Here is a 17,842-nt window from a genome sequence, read left to right on the forward strand (position 1 = left end):
GATAAAGATTAAGGAGGGAATGTGAATCCAACATTGACTGCCTCAATAATCAACTATATACCTTCTCATTTTTTCTGAGTAACAATGGCATTAAATAGTAAATTTTCGTCAATGATAAAACCCCACTTTGATTTAATTTGGTAATAACTATGAAATGTGTACTCAACCCACTCTTTATAAAGTGTTCTTTCTGCTTCCATCTCCGGCTTTTTATAAAGTACATGTGTCCATCAAAAACAAATTATTAGAGGTACGGCTAGTCCCTCAGATAATCAAAGGCAGGGTCCCGCTGCGGCATCACAGACACAGTTATGGTAAAACAAAATGGCTTCCATGCTGGTCAAGTGAATCGTATTCACAACACAAAATTGCAACTTTGAGGGAAAACAAATAAGGTCAAAGGGTTAAAAGAGCGTGTCAAAGCAGCTTCAAAACATGCAATCTTGCTTATCTATATTACTTTTTAACCGCAAGGTGTAAACGTGTAGGGGTAGTGCTAAGATCATGCTAATCTCTCTTTGTAGAAGAGTAAGTGCGGGTGCCCAAAGTTTTGTACATAGGCCCACTGCAGTCACCACCACACCAAATACAAAGGTTGTGTAGCCTGAAATGCACCTCATGCCTCTTTATTTAGGGTGACCAGATTTTAAAAACCAGAATCCTGGACATTTCACAAACAGAGAAGTAGGGCTACAATTTCACATCGACTGAGGGGCACAGAATGACGTAAAAGACAGCGCTCACCAACACAGAAAATGCAGATAACTAGCAACTAAAAAGAATATAATAAATACACATTTTACAAAGTCCATCATCTGTGAGAATGCAATTGGTTTCTGCAAAGGCTGGTACCTAATCCTACAGGGGGAACACATAAAAGCATTGCCTCCCTTTGTGTTCAATCAACCCTCTCTTAACACTGGCGCATGGTCCGTATTTAGTGAAATCTACCTGGACTGATGATGATAAATCGGTACTGAACCATCAAATCCAGGACACCTCTTCATCCTACCTTTAATCAACTACCAGGCACTCCCTGCCCCTTTATCTCACTCTTGCAGGTTCCTGCTTTCTCCCTTTGTGACGTTTTTTCAGTTTTTCTCGTTCTTTACCCTTTGAGTGTTTTCCTTCTCATTCTCTCTGGAAATGTCCGATAATATAAAATAAGTATCGGTGCTCACAAATGACAGCCGGTTTGACCACTGGCTCAAATTAAGCACTGGCTATGCTGTAGTTTTTTTCCAACAAGTCATAAAAGTTATCACTTTTTTAAAAGGCAATGCATTAGGGTGGCCAACCGTCCGTAAATTTCACAGACCATTCGTTATTTTGGCATGTAATCATTCCTTTTACAAATGCCATTTGTCTGTAATTTTGGAGAAACCCTAAGAGTTTAAATGTTCTCGCTATCGGGGCCAGCTCGCACGTCTCTCTTAAACTGTGGAGGCTGCAGCAGCCCCTCCCTTACCTCACACAGACTGAGAACTGGCCCATTATCATTCAGACTGTGGCTGATTGTCACATACAGAATGACAATAGGCACTTGTATTTACCACAACTTGAAGTCTGCCTGATCTTCATTTGTGTTCACTTGGGCAGGTTTTGCAATGTACTCTGGGCGTGCATTTGCTATCTAAAATATTTGAGTCATGTAGCAAAAGGCATGGGAGGCTATGGAGAGAAATTAGTGAAAATTTGGAAGCAGCTGTGACTCAATGCACAAATAATTGGATTGCAAACTGATGGGCAGGCTGTGCATAAACTCGCTCAAAGTAAGAAAGAAGCTTCTCTTAAAGTAAATGTTGTATTTTAGTGGAACCAAAACAGCTTTAAAGGTAAAACATACAACACATGAAATCCACAACCCAATTTAGTGAAAGAAATACGTTGATGATTAAAACAACAAAAACGTTTTTCGGGGGATCAAGATGTATGATTTTTTTTTTTAAGAAAATGCAAAATGTGCTTATAGAAAGTAATGGCGATCTTATCTGTCAATGTTGGACTATGTGGATTAGGAGACTGGGTTGTTGGTACCTTTTCAAGTCAACCACAATAATGCAAGGGTCCCAGCAGTTCACTGTCATCCACAGTTTTACCATGGGACTTTGGAGGTCTTTTAAAGTATGGCAGACAGCCCGCTGCGTCAGTGGAGGCCCTTCCTCAACAAACGTGAATTGTTGACCATGGTTGGAGATCTCCACCATGTCTGCAGACACCATTTTGCCATAAGAGCTTTCACCAGTGCAGCTGAAGTACTCTTGTCAAAAGCAAAATACCAGCGGACCGCCATGATATGGTGGCCAGCAGGCATTTTATTTTGCAGACACAATCCCCAAACTGGGGTTTATGTATGCAAAGTTAAATAACAGCGGTTCTAGCATGTAGGCAGAACATTTTTTTTAAAACATTTATTTATTTTTTATATATATAATAAACACATATTCATCACAACTATAACATCTGTCTTGCAAGGTACCTTCACAAAGGACATTGCTACATCACCGTCAATTAGTCCACTAAAAATCCAATACAGAGACAAACTATAAACCAGCGCACTGTCCTCTTCTCCATGGGTTTAACAAACAAAAATAAATAAAGCTTTCTTTTGAATGGGAGTATGGGGGAAGGGTGGAGATGACTCTACTACTCACCTAACCACATTCCTATCGCTTCCATAGTGGGATATGTACAAACAATGGCAACATATTTCAGAATACTTGTTCCAACCAAGTTCTCGATAATCATCCCATCTTCGTGAAGGATCACTGCATTTGCAATGGACCTACTGAATTACAATAAAAAAAGTTCCTCAACACCTCATTTTGGAGAAGCAAGCGCTATATAAATGCTAAACCTTCCCTCTTCTATCCCTCCACTATCCTTTTCAATCCAAATAACATACTCACATGTGCACCGCTCAAATCAATTTCATATCTCCCTATTCTAATTCCCCACTAATCCTTTTTTTGGTTCCGGAGTAGCATGCTACTCACCGAAAAAGCACTTTGACGTCTCGTCAGGGGTAGCAAGCACTATATAAATATAATTACAATTTAACTCTTGTGATTAATGTATATACTAATCCCAGTTTTCACTCATCATTATTTTGCTGCCGTTTTAATGGAAAACGTTCTGTATGTAAAAGACAGTGCCTCCTTCAACAACGTATACAGTTTCTAGTCTGTAGCACACTTCTGCGCATCAATGAGAATCTGCAGTTTATGGCTCGCAGAAATGAACAAGACCAATCAGTATACTATTTCCCATATACAGGTAAAATAAGGAGGGCTGATATATGGTAACCAGGGCATTATATAGTAATGTCAATTCCTACCTAACCGTTCTGGCCCACAATAATACCATAACACTCATCAGTGTGTAGCCAATTATAACTCATGCAGGCTGGTTAATAACTCCCTTTTCCTGCTTCATGCTCTTACCCTCACGCAAGACCATTCTGCTATGGGTCTTATCCATCACTCAGTACTGTACCAGCCCCTAAATCAGTCATCGCCAGCTGAACAGAAATGGAATACCTGAAGCGATCTGACACAAAGCTGGCTACTCGGAGGACTGCACTCTAGTCCAGCACTGCAAGTCCCATTTAGCTACCTTTTATCCGTGCAGCTTTACATCTCAAAATGGAACTCAGATATGAGATGCAAGTAACAAAGTCCATCTGAGCAAATCCTCCCGGCCACTTCTCTCACCAAACATGCCTGCTCAGGACCATGAACTGTAAACAAAATATCAGACTGGACAACCCAGTGCAATAACCATATAAATAGATTATGATCATGCGGATTACCACAAAAAGGCCCGCATGGTTGCTCAAAGCTGCGTGCATACTAAAAAACTGTGAAGCGCACAATTTTCTCACCCTAATATAAACTTATTTTGACTTTTACTTATGTTGGTTGTCTATTTACTTACCTTTCTACAATTGTGCGTCCTCCTCTGATGTGTCTGTAAAACGTACCTTTTGTCCCAAATTTTTGTCATGAATTTTGACCCTTTGTCCTGAATTTTTACACTCACCGTCCTGAATTTGCACCCAGCCAGTTGGTCACCCTACAATGCATCTCAAAATATTTTCAAAATTACATGCACGTCAATGGACAATGTAGGATTTCTATCAGGTACATTGCTTAAATTACAGTCTTTGCTGCTCTGTCAGCTCACAACTTAACTTTTTCACTCCTGTGTCGTTCTCTTTCTTTCCTAAATCGTGTGACTGATGTATTTTCTTTTAAGGCCACTTTTTATCAGAGGGGATAAATGACAAATATTTGCCCGTTCCGGGATTCTTATTTTCTTGAGGCAAGCAATTGCTTTCTTTTTCTGAGCTGCATCAGATACAGTATTCTCCTGACACCCGCTGTAAAGAAATCCATTATATTTCCTACCGCGGAAATAGAGAGCTATTAGTTTGTTGCTACATAGATCACCAAAAAGGTCTGATAAACGCTATAAAATCACGACCCTCTCTGCCACTTCCATTTCCCAATAACACTGGGTACTGTGTTTCTTGAAAAAAGATACATTCCAGTAAGATGTGCAGTTAGCAGGGGAAAATGGATGCACTGAACCCCACATGAGACAAGCAGATTACTGTGTAAAAAAAAAACAACACACACACACTAGCTTGCCTAGCCAATCTAGTGACACTCTGGTATCAGATAGTTTTCTTTATTACCTTAAAAAGATAAATGAGTTTCGGAATCAATCTAATTTAGATACTGTTATCATATACTGCCTTGCAGGATAAAAATTCAAAGATCTGAATATAGCACATACTATTTCATCTCATAAATTGTGATGAAAGTATGTCAACTTAATGCAAGTTCTGGCAGAAAAAAACAAGCATTTTCAACGCAATAGGTCTTGCATTTTTTAGAGTTAGAGCTTTAGGCGTTGTAAATGACAATCTCGTTTACCTATGTGTTTTGGTTTGGAGTTTCGTGGATGCATGAACAGAGACACAGCTGCAGCACTGCCTAAAGTACTTACAATGAAGAATTACCACTGAGACCACAGAAGCAGCTGCTGCACTGTCTAGAGGACTTAGAATAGAGGAGTTACTAACAGGACCAGAGAAGTAGCTTGCAGCACTGTCTAGGGGACTTAGAATGAGGAATTACAGATGGAACCAGAGAAGCAGCTAGCAGCCCTGTCTAGAGGAATTAGAATGAGGAATTACTGACGGGACCAGAGAAGCAGCTGCAGCACTGTCCATAGGTCTTAGAATGAGGAATGACCTATAGGACCAGATAGGCAGCAAGCAGCACTGTCTAGGGGATGAGAAATTACTGACAGGACCAAAGATGCAGCTGCAGCACTGCCTAGAGGACTTAGAATGAGGAATTACTGATGAGACCAGAGAAGCAGCAATGAGTATACCTATAAGCTATAAGTATTTAGGCATGCAGCACACCCCTTTTTTTTTTTACAAATTAAGTACCTTTACATTTGATATAAAAGCAAATATCTCAAGCGTGAGACCCATTGTGACCTTTACAAGTAAATGATCCAAAGAAAACACGCTGCTTATTTGTAGAATTTGAGGCAATAATAAACAGAGTGCTTCACTGCCTCATTTTTGGGACAATACATTTTGCAGTGTACATATTATAAGCAGTTCCTCCAACGAAGAAGGAGTGCTGATCCAACATTAGTGACGAAACTTGAAAGTACCAAGCTGATTGGTAAGGCGCTTTGATAACTATATGCGCTATATAAAATGTAAAAAATAAAAAGGAATGAAAAGAGAAGTGTTTGCAGGTAATTGAAGTGGGGGAGCGAAAAGATGCACTCTTTAGAGTGATTAAATAAAGTATGTTTGTATTTGAGGGCGATGTGGCTGGGGTGATGGGGAGAAGAGGAGAGGTGACGGAAGACAGAGGGAGTGTAAACGAAACGTGAGCACTTTGTGGAATGCTTAAAAGCAACAAGATTCACAGTCACATACCAAAGATAATCACCATGGCTTTGAATAGTGATGTAATGACCTGGTGTCAGATTCTCATTCTACTAATTAATTTTCCAGGTCTGTACTTTTGTGTGGCAGGCTAATGAATTATCAGTGTTGTCCTCTTGCTTGCATTGAGCCAATTAGATTGCCACCTCTGAAATCAGGGATTGATATGTGAGGATTTCAGGACTGGAAAAAGTATCCATAATGATCTTGAGTCAGGTGGTTACGCCACCTTAGGACATGGAGAGAGAAGATGGCCTTACCTGGGCATTTCAAGCCTAGTAGGGATCATGTATTGCGTCGATGCTTCCTAAATCCAGAAAAGACATTCGGGGGCCGATTCCGATCCGTTAAAACCCGTGTACGAATCGTCGTACGGAGCATATTGTCCGTACGACTCGTACCCGGGCAATCCACCTTACAATCCAGCAAGTACGATTCATACAGAAATACCATTTTCGTACGAATCGTACAAAACTACTTACGGCTAAAAAATCCCAAAGATTCTGATCGGGGACAGCGCGTACGTGACGTCTGTACGGAGTCAGGCAGCGTTTTACGCACCAGCAAGTACGATTCATGCCTACGTCACTACGCACGGCTTATTTTTTACGGCAGCCAAAAACTCCCGGGAAATTGAGTACGACGCGAATAAGGAGCCCCGGTACGCGACGGACAGCCATGGACCCCATCCTATGTGTCATCCTGGCCCTCCTAGCCTACGACCGGGTGCACCGAAACCGCCACGCATGCCGCAGAAGGTCAGAACAACACCCAGGAGCAAAGGGGGGGGGGGGGCGAGGGGCAGGAAACATAACCCCTACCCAATTAAAAAAATACTATATTCTGTACATACATTACCTCCAGGGTCTGGTCACTTCGGGGGGGCGTGTCCAACAATCCCTGCGTCCCGCAACAACGGAAGTGGACGTGGATGCGTACCCCTACTGCAACACTAGATTATTGATACGCACCATACCCACACAACCATAGCGTGGGTACGGTCCGTATCACTATTGTAGTGGTGACGTAGGAGTAGGCGTGGTACGGGCCGTACACACGTTCTCAGAGCATGTGTACGGCCCGTACCACGCATACTCCTACGTCACCACTACAATAGTGATACGCACCGTACCCACCCATCCATAGCGTGGGTACGGTCCGTATCACTATTGTAGTGGTGACGTAGGAGTACACGTGGTACGGGCCGTACACACGCTCTGAGAGCGGGTGTACGGCCCGTACCACTATTGGATTGGAGCCTCAGGGGTACACGTGGTACGGTCCGTACACACCCTCTGAATGCGGGGGTACGGTCCGTATCACACGTACCCCTATGGCACCAGTACACTTGGGATGCAAGGCGTACACACGCCACAAATGGTGTTGTATGGCCTGGTGCAGTATATCACCATTATATTGGTGTGTGTGGAGGTCAAGGAGAGCAGTGTACAGCACCAAGGGGGTGGGTGGGTGGGTGTGTGGCTGCATAGGATTCCCAGCAGTGGACAGAGACATGGGGGTGGGTGCACATCACTACCAGCAGTGGACAGACATATATGGGTGGGTGCACCTCACTCCCAGCAGTGGACAGACATATATGGGTGGGTGCAGAGGACTCCCAGCAGTGGACAGACATGTGAGGGATGGGTGTATATGACTCCCAGCAGTGTCCTGCAATATGAGGGGTGGGTGCAGAGGACTCCCAGCAGTGGACAGACATGTCAGGGGTGGGTGTATTTGACTCCCAGCAGTGGCCTGCAATATGAGGGGTGGGTGCAGAGGACTCCCAGCAGTGGACAGACATATGTGGGTGGGTGCACATCACTACCAGCAGTGGACAGAGACATGGGGGTGGGTGCATATCACTACCAGCAGTGGACAGACATATGTGGGTGGGTGTATATGACTCCCAGCAGTGGGCTGCAATATGAGGGGTGGGTGCAGAGGACTCCCAGCAGTGGACAGACATATATGGGTGGGTGCACCTCACTCCCAGCAGTGGACAGACATATATGGGTGGGTGCAGAGGACTCCCAGCAGTGGACAGAGACATGGGGGTGTGTACATCATTAGCATATGCCCACGACTCCATGGGTGTATGCACGCATCCCTGAGTTTTGACTATGATGATAGTGCCATAACAACACATCACTGACAGCATTGTCCCACTCCCAGGAGGATGGCTGTCTTTCTCCCACTGCATGACACACCACATGTGGGTGTGAGGACAAATGGCACATGCATACCCACCCCTGGCAGATGCAGCACAATACACACACTGAGATCATGCCACAAGACTGTATAGTCATGTCACTGCCTACTAAAGTAAGAGAGCCAAAAGGAACACACATTGTCACGCACATCCCAGGAATGATAGGAATGTAAAGGTGCTGGGCCCGCCACCAAGATGTCGTCTCTCATGGAAGGAATAGGGTGGAGTCTCCACAGATACAATGCCCACAATTGTGAGTCACGTGCCCAAATACCCTGCAGAACAAGTACCAGATGTGTGCTAGGCCTGGATTACACACATGCATAGTGCTGAAAAGGGAGGATGTCTACATGAAGGCATTTCAACATACTCAATACACAAGTACAGTGACTAGCAAGGATGGCACAGACGATGCAGCCGGAGACATTGCTGAGCAGGCATGGCCACAGTTGAAGGGATCCGTCACCAACAAAGGAAATGTAGACACAGGTCAGCACAACAATTGGGCAACTCTTTGCAGGGAAGATGTCAGGTGCCACAGAGGAAGGAACACTCCTTGGGACAATGTCTCAAAACCATAATAACAGACACTACAAATGATACTTGGCAGAGACCTTGTAATGGCACGCAGATACCATGGTCAATCCCTTCACCATCAGACTCGAACATTTCTCAGGACAATAACACATTACCACAACCCCAACTCCTAGAGCCTCAGCACCAACATCAAGACCTGAAATGCAATAGTGTTCAAAGGAAAAATAAAATGCTTTATTCAGCATTAAACAAAAGGAAGTAATAAGACTATATACAAAGGCCAATGGCCAGTCCATCATATAAGTCCTTGGGGGGACACTGGGGCACATGTCCCCCCTAGCTTGTCTGCACACTGGAACCCTCAGGTTCGTCGACCGTGGGAGGGGCATCATGTGGGGAAGGACCAGGCACCACAGGGACAGGAGGGGGAAGGGTGGGTGGGGTGGGTGCAGGGGTGGACGTGTCCACCACAGGGGGTGGGGCAGCGCCAAAGGTGGTGGTGAGCTCGGCGCTGCACACTTCTGCAAGGGCGGACAGAGTAACCCCTGCCCCGGAAGAAACCCCAGGGACAACGGAGGGGGGGTGCAGGGATGGGTTTCAGCACTCCTTGGGGAGGGGGTGGACATGGGGGTGGACTCAACTCCCCTGCCCGGGGACTTCCTTGACCGCTTGCGGGATGGTGACACAGTGGGGGCAGGGGAGCCAAGGGGAGTGCTGGTGGAGGGACTGGGTTGTGAGGCATGCATACTCAGACTGTGGCTGCATGTATGGCTTTGTGCCCCAGACCCAGTGGGTGTGCCTATCTCCCCCTGAGTGTGCGTGTCAGGATGTGTGCGCTTGCCCTTTCTTGGTGGTGTGCTGGATGTGTCTGGTGTGGTGCGTGCGTGGAAAGGTCTGTGTGTGCATGGAACAGGTATGGGAGAGGGAATTGTGGGTGGGGCTGGGGTAGGGGGGGGCAAAGCGCTGCAGGAGAGACACTGCTACCGTCAGTGAAGAGTCCATGGACTGCAGAAACCGGCGTTGCTCAGACATCGCTGATGACATGCTCTCCATGAACGACACCATCTGTGTCAGCAGTTTGGTGTGGCCATGGAGGACATTCAGCATCGATGCCTGGTCAACCTGCAACTGTCGCTGTATGTCCACAGACTCAGCACTGAGGGCAGCAGGGGTGACAGGGGCAGGGGGTGCGGTGCCTGGACCGAAGGAGACATGGTGGTGGTCAGCATGGACAGAAGGGACCGGAGCAACTGGGAGGGCGGTGATGGGAATGGAGGAGGCGGACCAGATGTTGGGCCGCTGCAAGGTGTAGTGGCAGCCTCCGCCCCCTCGATGAGGTCAGCCTCGGACCTGTCTGCGTCGTAGTTGGTGTCGCCACCAGACAGGTCCTCTGACTGACTTCCCTCGCCCTCTGTGCCACTGGCTCCAGATGACTCGCCAGCACTGGTGCCACTGGTGCTGGGTCCCTCCTCAAGTTCCGTGCTGGTGTCTCCCTCGGTTACCGTTGATGATGCTGTGGGCAAGGTGAACATACAGAAAAACATCAGTCACCTGTATACATCTGACACATGAGTACCCAAACAATAGGTCACAGTGCATATCAGGCAATGCTTAATGAGTAACAGCTAGATTACTCCGCACATATGTAAGCCCTGTACTCCCCAGTTGGTTGACCCACCATGCCACTTAGACACAAGAAAAAATAGGACACACCATCCCAAAACTAGACTGAGAAATATACTGAGAAGCTAGTGATTGGGAACAGGTGAGCACAGCAATACAATGAAGTCATGTCACCTCTTGTTTACCCTGAAAGAAACACGAGTGGTGCACCCAAGACAAACTAACATACCTCAATACTAAAGGTGTCCCCACACTCAGAGCCTTGTAAGTAATTTTGAACAGTAACCCCAAAAACCTTAGTCCCTTGGGAATAACAATACTTCACACAATCGACATGTCAATAATGTGGGAATGTTCCATTTTGTGAACAGAACACACATGTGCCTGTATAAAAGATGTCTCCAAAGGAGGTGCACACCAAACTACATTTACCCAGTCATTGAAGAAGCTGGCAGCCTTATCCACAGGACCTACTGTCCAAAAGAAATGGTGTTGCAGAAAGTACATATACATGGGCCCACAGAGGTCCTGATGACTTGACACTCGTAAGTTGGTATCACCAACAACCAAGCACTTACCCAAATTCCACAACACTCTGGGAACAAGTATATGTATAATCTGAAAAACAGTCTGATGAGAACAGTGGCTTCTTTTAAAAGGTGCCAGCGTGTTCCATGAAAGTGTAAATGTGGTTTGTTGTGCACTTCCTTGGGAGACATCTGTCATGCATGCACATTATTGTTCTTCACAAAAACATCAAACTAAAGCATTGAAAACTGGAAGACATGTTGACAAGTGAAGTGAGTGCCAAGGTACAAGACTCTTTTGACTAACAACTTTCATTATGCCAGTTGTCACATGGCCATCCGTTCCCTGATGACACAGTTGGCAACACATCTGACCCACTCCCTGTCATGTGGAGTGGCACACATGTCCAAACACAGGACAATGCAAAAGCTGCGGGGCCTGCAATTGGGTCGTAAAAAGGCACACCTGCACTGAGCAGACACCCTCATGGCAAGCCAGAATGTCCACACAGATGTCAGCACACAAAGACAAAACTACGTAGCATCTGGACCACACACTGGTGCCAAAAATGTATGACCGGGAATCATGTATTTAAACTATTGACACATGCTGCAATGCACAAACATTAAACCCTGCACAACATGTCTGGGTCACTGCACGTTGAGTCTCTGTCAAAACAATTATTGCACACAGGTCAGACCTGGCAAGGAGACATAAGGTTTGGCCATGTAGGCCTCGCCCGCACAAACCCCCCATACCTGAGACAATGTGATTGAGACAGATCAAGAACTGACACCTCTTAATCAGTGTTTTCTAAACTTTGCTCAAATGTTTCCCAAATTTACTCCACATCACCTCGTGAGGCTGCCAACACATATATGTGACAAACAAACATCAACAGATAGTTGTGAATAGCCACACAGGCACTGCCCAGTGTGAGTATGCACAAGCCAAATGGGGTCTCCCTGTCCAGTGAACACATGTAGCATACTTCGGATAAATAATAATAAGGCCAGAGAACAATGCCACAGAGGCAAACCAATGCTAAACACACAGAGAATGGGCACAGTGTTGGATGGCACACCTGATTACGAGGCAAGGGTGTCTCAGGGGACTGTAGTGGGCACACTGCTCCTTGTTCCTGGAATGATCTGACTTTAACATGAGCAACCGTCCTGGCACCATGCATATCTCCCACTCATGCACATCAAGTCTGAGGCCACAACATTGGTCATTCATGCTGCAAGTGTGTTCACTGGAAACCTCACACTCCTATGGTGAGACTCATCATCAGTGCAAACCAATATGGACCCCCAACTGAGTGAAGAGGACAGGGCACAGGCAAGATACCAACACATGTCACAGACCACCCTCACACATGATGCATAAAGCAATGTGCACTTGGATTAACTGGCAGCCCAGATGACCATGTGCAATAGTGATTACACACAGACCAGGGTACACATGTCAAGGAGGGAAGGGATGAATAAGAGCACCGTTTGACTTTGGGGAACAGAATATGTACTGCACATATAAACCCTGGCAGTGTATCCAGGCGACAGAGCACTTCGAAAGGCTGGTGACACACAACACAACAAACACACATGTACCTACCCCCTCCTTGCTGCTGTATCTCCTGGAACTTCCTATCCAGGTCAGGGAAGACCACCGCCAGGACACGCTGCATGTGGGGGGGTCATGCGCCGGCGCCCGCCGTGTTTGCGTGGAGGTGATAGTTTCAGCTGGACCCGGGCGATCCGCCGGGTCCAGCACCGGATGTCCTGCCAGCGTTTCCGGACTTGGCCCAGGCGCCGCCTGCGATCCCCCGCCGTCCTCACGGCCCTGACGATCCTCTTCCAGATGACCCCCTTTTCGTAGGAAGTTACCTGTGAGGATGACAAAGTTAGACAACATCACTACACATGCTCCATGTCACAGAGGCACACATTTGAACATCTTTGACATGCTGGACAGGGCATAGGATGCTGCCAATGAATTTATTATTTCTCATATGTCCATTGGCCTCTGTGGAATCCCCAATGCACTACATGCCATTGAAAGTACACAGGTGGCAGGAGGGGTGCAACAAACTCCCTGATCATGGCACACACTGTCCATCACATGCAACTCCAGGCTGATGGACAGCACCTCTAAGCAGTTACGTGCCCTAGGCCACTGACGCAACCTCAGCATAGTACACAGACACACACAGGCACAGAACAATCACCTGCCATTGGCAACAGCGGATACATACATCACTCTGCACATGTGCCACTTGCCTGTGGGGTGTCACAGGTGTCGGGCTACCTCATCAAGTCAGACACACAGCACAGCTTACTTCTCACATCAGATGGTTAGAGCTGTTGCCTCCTCCATGCAGCTGTGGTGCAACACTTCACATACACACTCACCCACATGACAAGGAACATTCGCACACATCAATGTCCATGGGGCGTACACATCACTTGGACACTCTCCCCACAGCTCCACTCAAGTCACACACATCTGTGGGTACAGTCACCTGTCACACCGGGGGGACCACTGAATCACCTCAGGACAATAGACAAAATAGGGAACAAAGGATTTGCCAGGCTGGCTGTGTCATGCACTATGCAGTGAATGTCACAGTAAGCACAATGCAAGTGAGGAGTGCACACCTGAACTACATCATGCTCAGCATGAGAGACATAAGCCTTTCCCCCCCCGGGACCCACTGTAAACAACATTGCATGTCTGTCACACCTGGACACAATGGCAGAAGTGACAGTCACAAAAAAGGTGCACAGTCAAAGGTAGTTGAGTCAGCACTCACCTGTTGCCCTGGTCTCTCATACAGGCTGGGGTACTGTGGGAGGAGCACATCCAGCTGGGCCTCATTCTCCTCCAGGGTGAATGGCTGTGCCCTCTCCACAGTCCTTGACATGGTGCCAGAGCAAACACAGACAGCAGCAGTGGTCGACAGGAAAGTTGTGCAGGCAAGTGCCCTCTCATGGGTTCATCCTGACTTATATCTGTCTTGCTGGGGGCTTTCATTTACAGGAGTACAGAGTGATTGGTCAGACTAATTTGCATCCTACGTTTCCTCCAATCCCTTTAAACATACACCAAAGACAGGATTTTGCATGGTTCGAAATTTGAGCATCATAGCAAGGCAAACACCACTTTGCAACAATGTAATTTTTGGCCCAACTGACTTTTCCAGCCCACATGATGTGCACATTGCAACAGAAATCTCAGTATCCATGACAACCTGCCTGCATTTTGGGCCTAATACTTCTCCACTATGTATTTTTTGAGTCAAAAACACAAGTGCGGTGCGTTTCACACATACCTGTACACGTACGGCACCACTACAATAGTGATACGGACCGTACACACGCTCTGAGAGCGTGTGTACGGTCCGTATCACTATAGGAGTGGTGCCGTAGGAGTACGCGTGTATGTACGGAGCGTACACACACGCGTACTCCTACGGCACTACTCCTATAGTGATAGGGACCGTACACACGCTCTGAGAGCGTGTGTACGGTCCGTATCACTATAGGAGTGGTGCCGTAGGAGTACGCGTGTGTGTACGCTCTGTACACACACGCGTACTCCTACGGCACTACTCCTATAGTGATACGGACCGTACACACGCTCTCAGAGCGTGTATACGGTCCGTATCACTATAGGAGTAGTGCCGTAGGAGTACACGTGGTACGTACCGTACTCACGTCATGGGTACGGTCCGTATCACTATAGGAGTAGTGCCATAGGAGTATGCGTGTGTGTACGGAGCGTACACACACGCGTACTCCTACGGCACCACTCCTATAGTGATACGGACCATACACACGCTCTGAGAGCGTGTGTACGGTCCGTATCACTATAGGGGGGGTCTCTGCCTGAAAACTGCGCCTGGCATCTCTCTTTCACCTCCTACCTGGGCTCCAGAGCGGACATAGTTGGCTGTGGCACTACCGCTGTGTGTCTCCCCCGCCGCCTAACGACACCATAGGCCGCCGTTGGGGGAGACTACAGCTCCCAGGATCCCTCATTGCACCGCCCACTTCCGGCGGAAAGCGCGCCCGGAGGCGCTACATAATCTGCGGCTCCCTCGGTGGAGCGGGGGGTCTCTGCCTGAAAACTGCGCCTGGCATCTCTCTTTCACCACCTACCTGGGCTCCAGAGCGGACATAGTTGGCTGTGGCACTACCGCTGTGTGTCTCCCCCGCCGCCTAACGACACCATAGGCCGCCGTTGGGGGAGACTACAGCTCCCGGGATCCCTCAGTGCACCGCCCACTTCCGGCGGAAAGCGCGCCCGGAGGCGCTACATAATCTGCGGCTCCCTCCGCGGGACGTGCGCGGGTTGAGCCCGAGCAGAGGGCGGACCGTCTGTGGCCATCAGGGGCAGGAGGAGGCAGGGCTGGGCCACCCCTCTTGCGTGTCATCTAGACCATCAAGGTACTCTGTCGTGTGTCCCATCCATCAGCTCATGAACAGTGTGACTGTCGTTTTCAATGTTGTGATAATTACCTCTAAGGACTTAAGTGATTATTCCACTACTATTTCACTTTATTTGTGCTCTCTGCAAGTATTGTTAGTCCTGCCCACTGCGTAAAAGTCCATCTATTACTTGTGCATGGCTAAAAGGAAATCCATGGAGGGAGGCGGGGGCAGCTCTAACAAAAAGGGGAAAAAGGCTAAACAAGTCACCCATGCGGCAGGCAATTGTGTGTTAGATAGGATCGAAGCTATCGTTGACGATTGTCAAGTGCTACTGGAGGAGACTAGGCCTCCATCTACTGTTGCTGGAGAATCCGTAGTGGATCCCACTCCTAGTATCCTCAATCGCAAGATTCCAACTATGTTCAACAAAAACAGACAAGCTCCATCTATAACTCTTTTTTGCCCCACACCCAATGGTCAATCCGAGCCATGTCAGGGAGCCAAGCAGGATATCACGCATTCTATATCTAGTATCGAATCCCAACCCTCTACTACTTCACTCGAGCTTCCATGTTCTAATAGGTTTTCTATTTTGGAGGGCTTTGATGAGGAAATCCCCGCGCCCTTAGTATGCCAATGCCCTGGTCTATAAGTCCCCGAAACAGCACAGACTTCCAATATCCAGGGAGTGTCCCTGGAGCAGAAAATTGACCAACTAGTAAAAGAGGTAGAACTGCTGAAAAATATAGTTATGGAATTGAGCAAGAGGGTCCCTTTAATTCCTATGCCGATGAATATCTCAAGCATTCTTAGAAACTCAACACCACTTGTACCCTTAATATCTGTCCAGTCTGGGCTTCTGCCAATCACACACAGGGGGTCACACCTAGCCGGTAATACGATTGACCCAACAAGAAAGCAACCATCATCCTCTGTTAGTAGCAGTAAATCTTCGTACACGGATATTGTGAAATGCAAAACAACACACAATGATTCTCCTTTTATCCTAAACACGTCCAAATCGGCTGGGCCCTCGAAACTCAGCCACCAGGAGGCCCAGGTTCACTTTAGAGATAACATTGCATTGAACTCTATCTCAGGTGGCCTCTCGGTTAATGCAAACATAGCCTATATGGTTAAAGTACCTAGACTCACTACTACCCAATCTTATGAAAATGAGGACTCCGTAAAGAATAAAGCCATACACTGGGTTAGGCATGTCAGGAGGTGCAGGTCAATCATTTGCGATGATATCACCAAAGCTAGAAGAATCTCACTCCATAATAGCCAATTTGATTGCATTGAGCTTACATTCTCTAATACCACTCTGGCTGAGAACTTGGTCCTTTTGGAATTTCGCACATCTGCACCAGATTATTCCCTTATAAGGCGTACTCCACTCTGGGTTCCAAGAAGGCAGGAGTCAGAGGGCAGAACAAGGGTTCTAAGCAATGACTCAAATTTGAATAGGGTAGATTGACTGGTCCAAGATTTATCTCTCGGTCATACTATGGAGTCAGATTCTATCGCTGCTGATCCTATTAATGCATCGCTTCAGAGTACACCGCTTCTCTTACAGTCCCCACCGCCCCGTGAGATGCCCCCTTGCATCCAGGAAATTACAATTCCTAAAAATGTTATGTCATCTTTAAATTTTGTTTCCTGGAACATCGCTGAGCTCCCTAAAAAACTTTTAATCCCGGAATGGCAGGAATTCATCGGTACGTTTGATGTTTGCGTATTCCAGGAAACATGGAGTACAATTCCTCTTCACAAATCAGGGTATACTACGTATTATCTACCGGCTTCAAGCTCAGGGAAAGGCCGCCCATCGGGGGGACTGCTAGTATGGATAAATATCAAAAATACTGGTTGGTAGAGACCCATGATAGTGTCTCCCCCGATCTTCTACATTTGACTATAAAAGGTCCGCGTGGTGGTCCCACCCTAGAACTATTTAACATCTATGCTAGAGGCACTGTGGGTGGACAAGCTTCCCAGACAGTCTCCGCCCTGGAACGCGAACTGACTCTTATTGATCCCCACTCTAGTATCATCATTTGTGGGGATTTCAATTGTACTTTTGAACCCTTATCCACGGAAGATCTAATGGGGACCAATGAGTTCGATCTTAAACGGGGCATTCCGCCCCTAGAGCTTACTCCAATTAAGAAATGGTCACAAAGGGCAATCCAATTGAATGCCATCACCCAAGAGTTTAACTTACAAGCAGTGAACGGCAGATCCAAATCTGACATGGGCGGTTCCTTTACATACAATAGGCTAACCACCCCGTCTCGCATCGATTATATCCTCATTGACATCCATTTTTGGGGGAACAATGTGGATATGGTCGTTAAAAATACTATAGATAGCGATCATAATCCACTGTGCTTACAAATTAAAGATGTTTGGCTGACCCCGGACCATGAGAATAACGAATCACCTTTGATGTCAACCAAAGAAGTATTGTTGGCAGGTTGCAATAGACGCCTTAAATGGCATGGAATCTCACAACACGAGGGGAAG

This window comes from Triturus cristatus, chromosome 7 (assembly GCF_964204655.1).
Source record: "Triturus cristatus chromosome 7, aTriCri1.1, whole genome shotgun sequence".
Taxonomy (NCBI): Eukaryota; Metazoa; Chordata; class Amphibia; order Caudata; family Salamandridae; genus Triturus; species Triturus cristatus.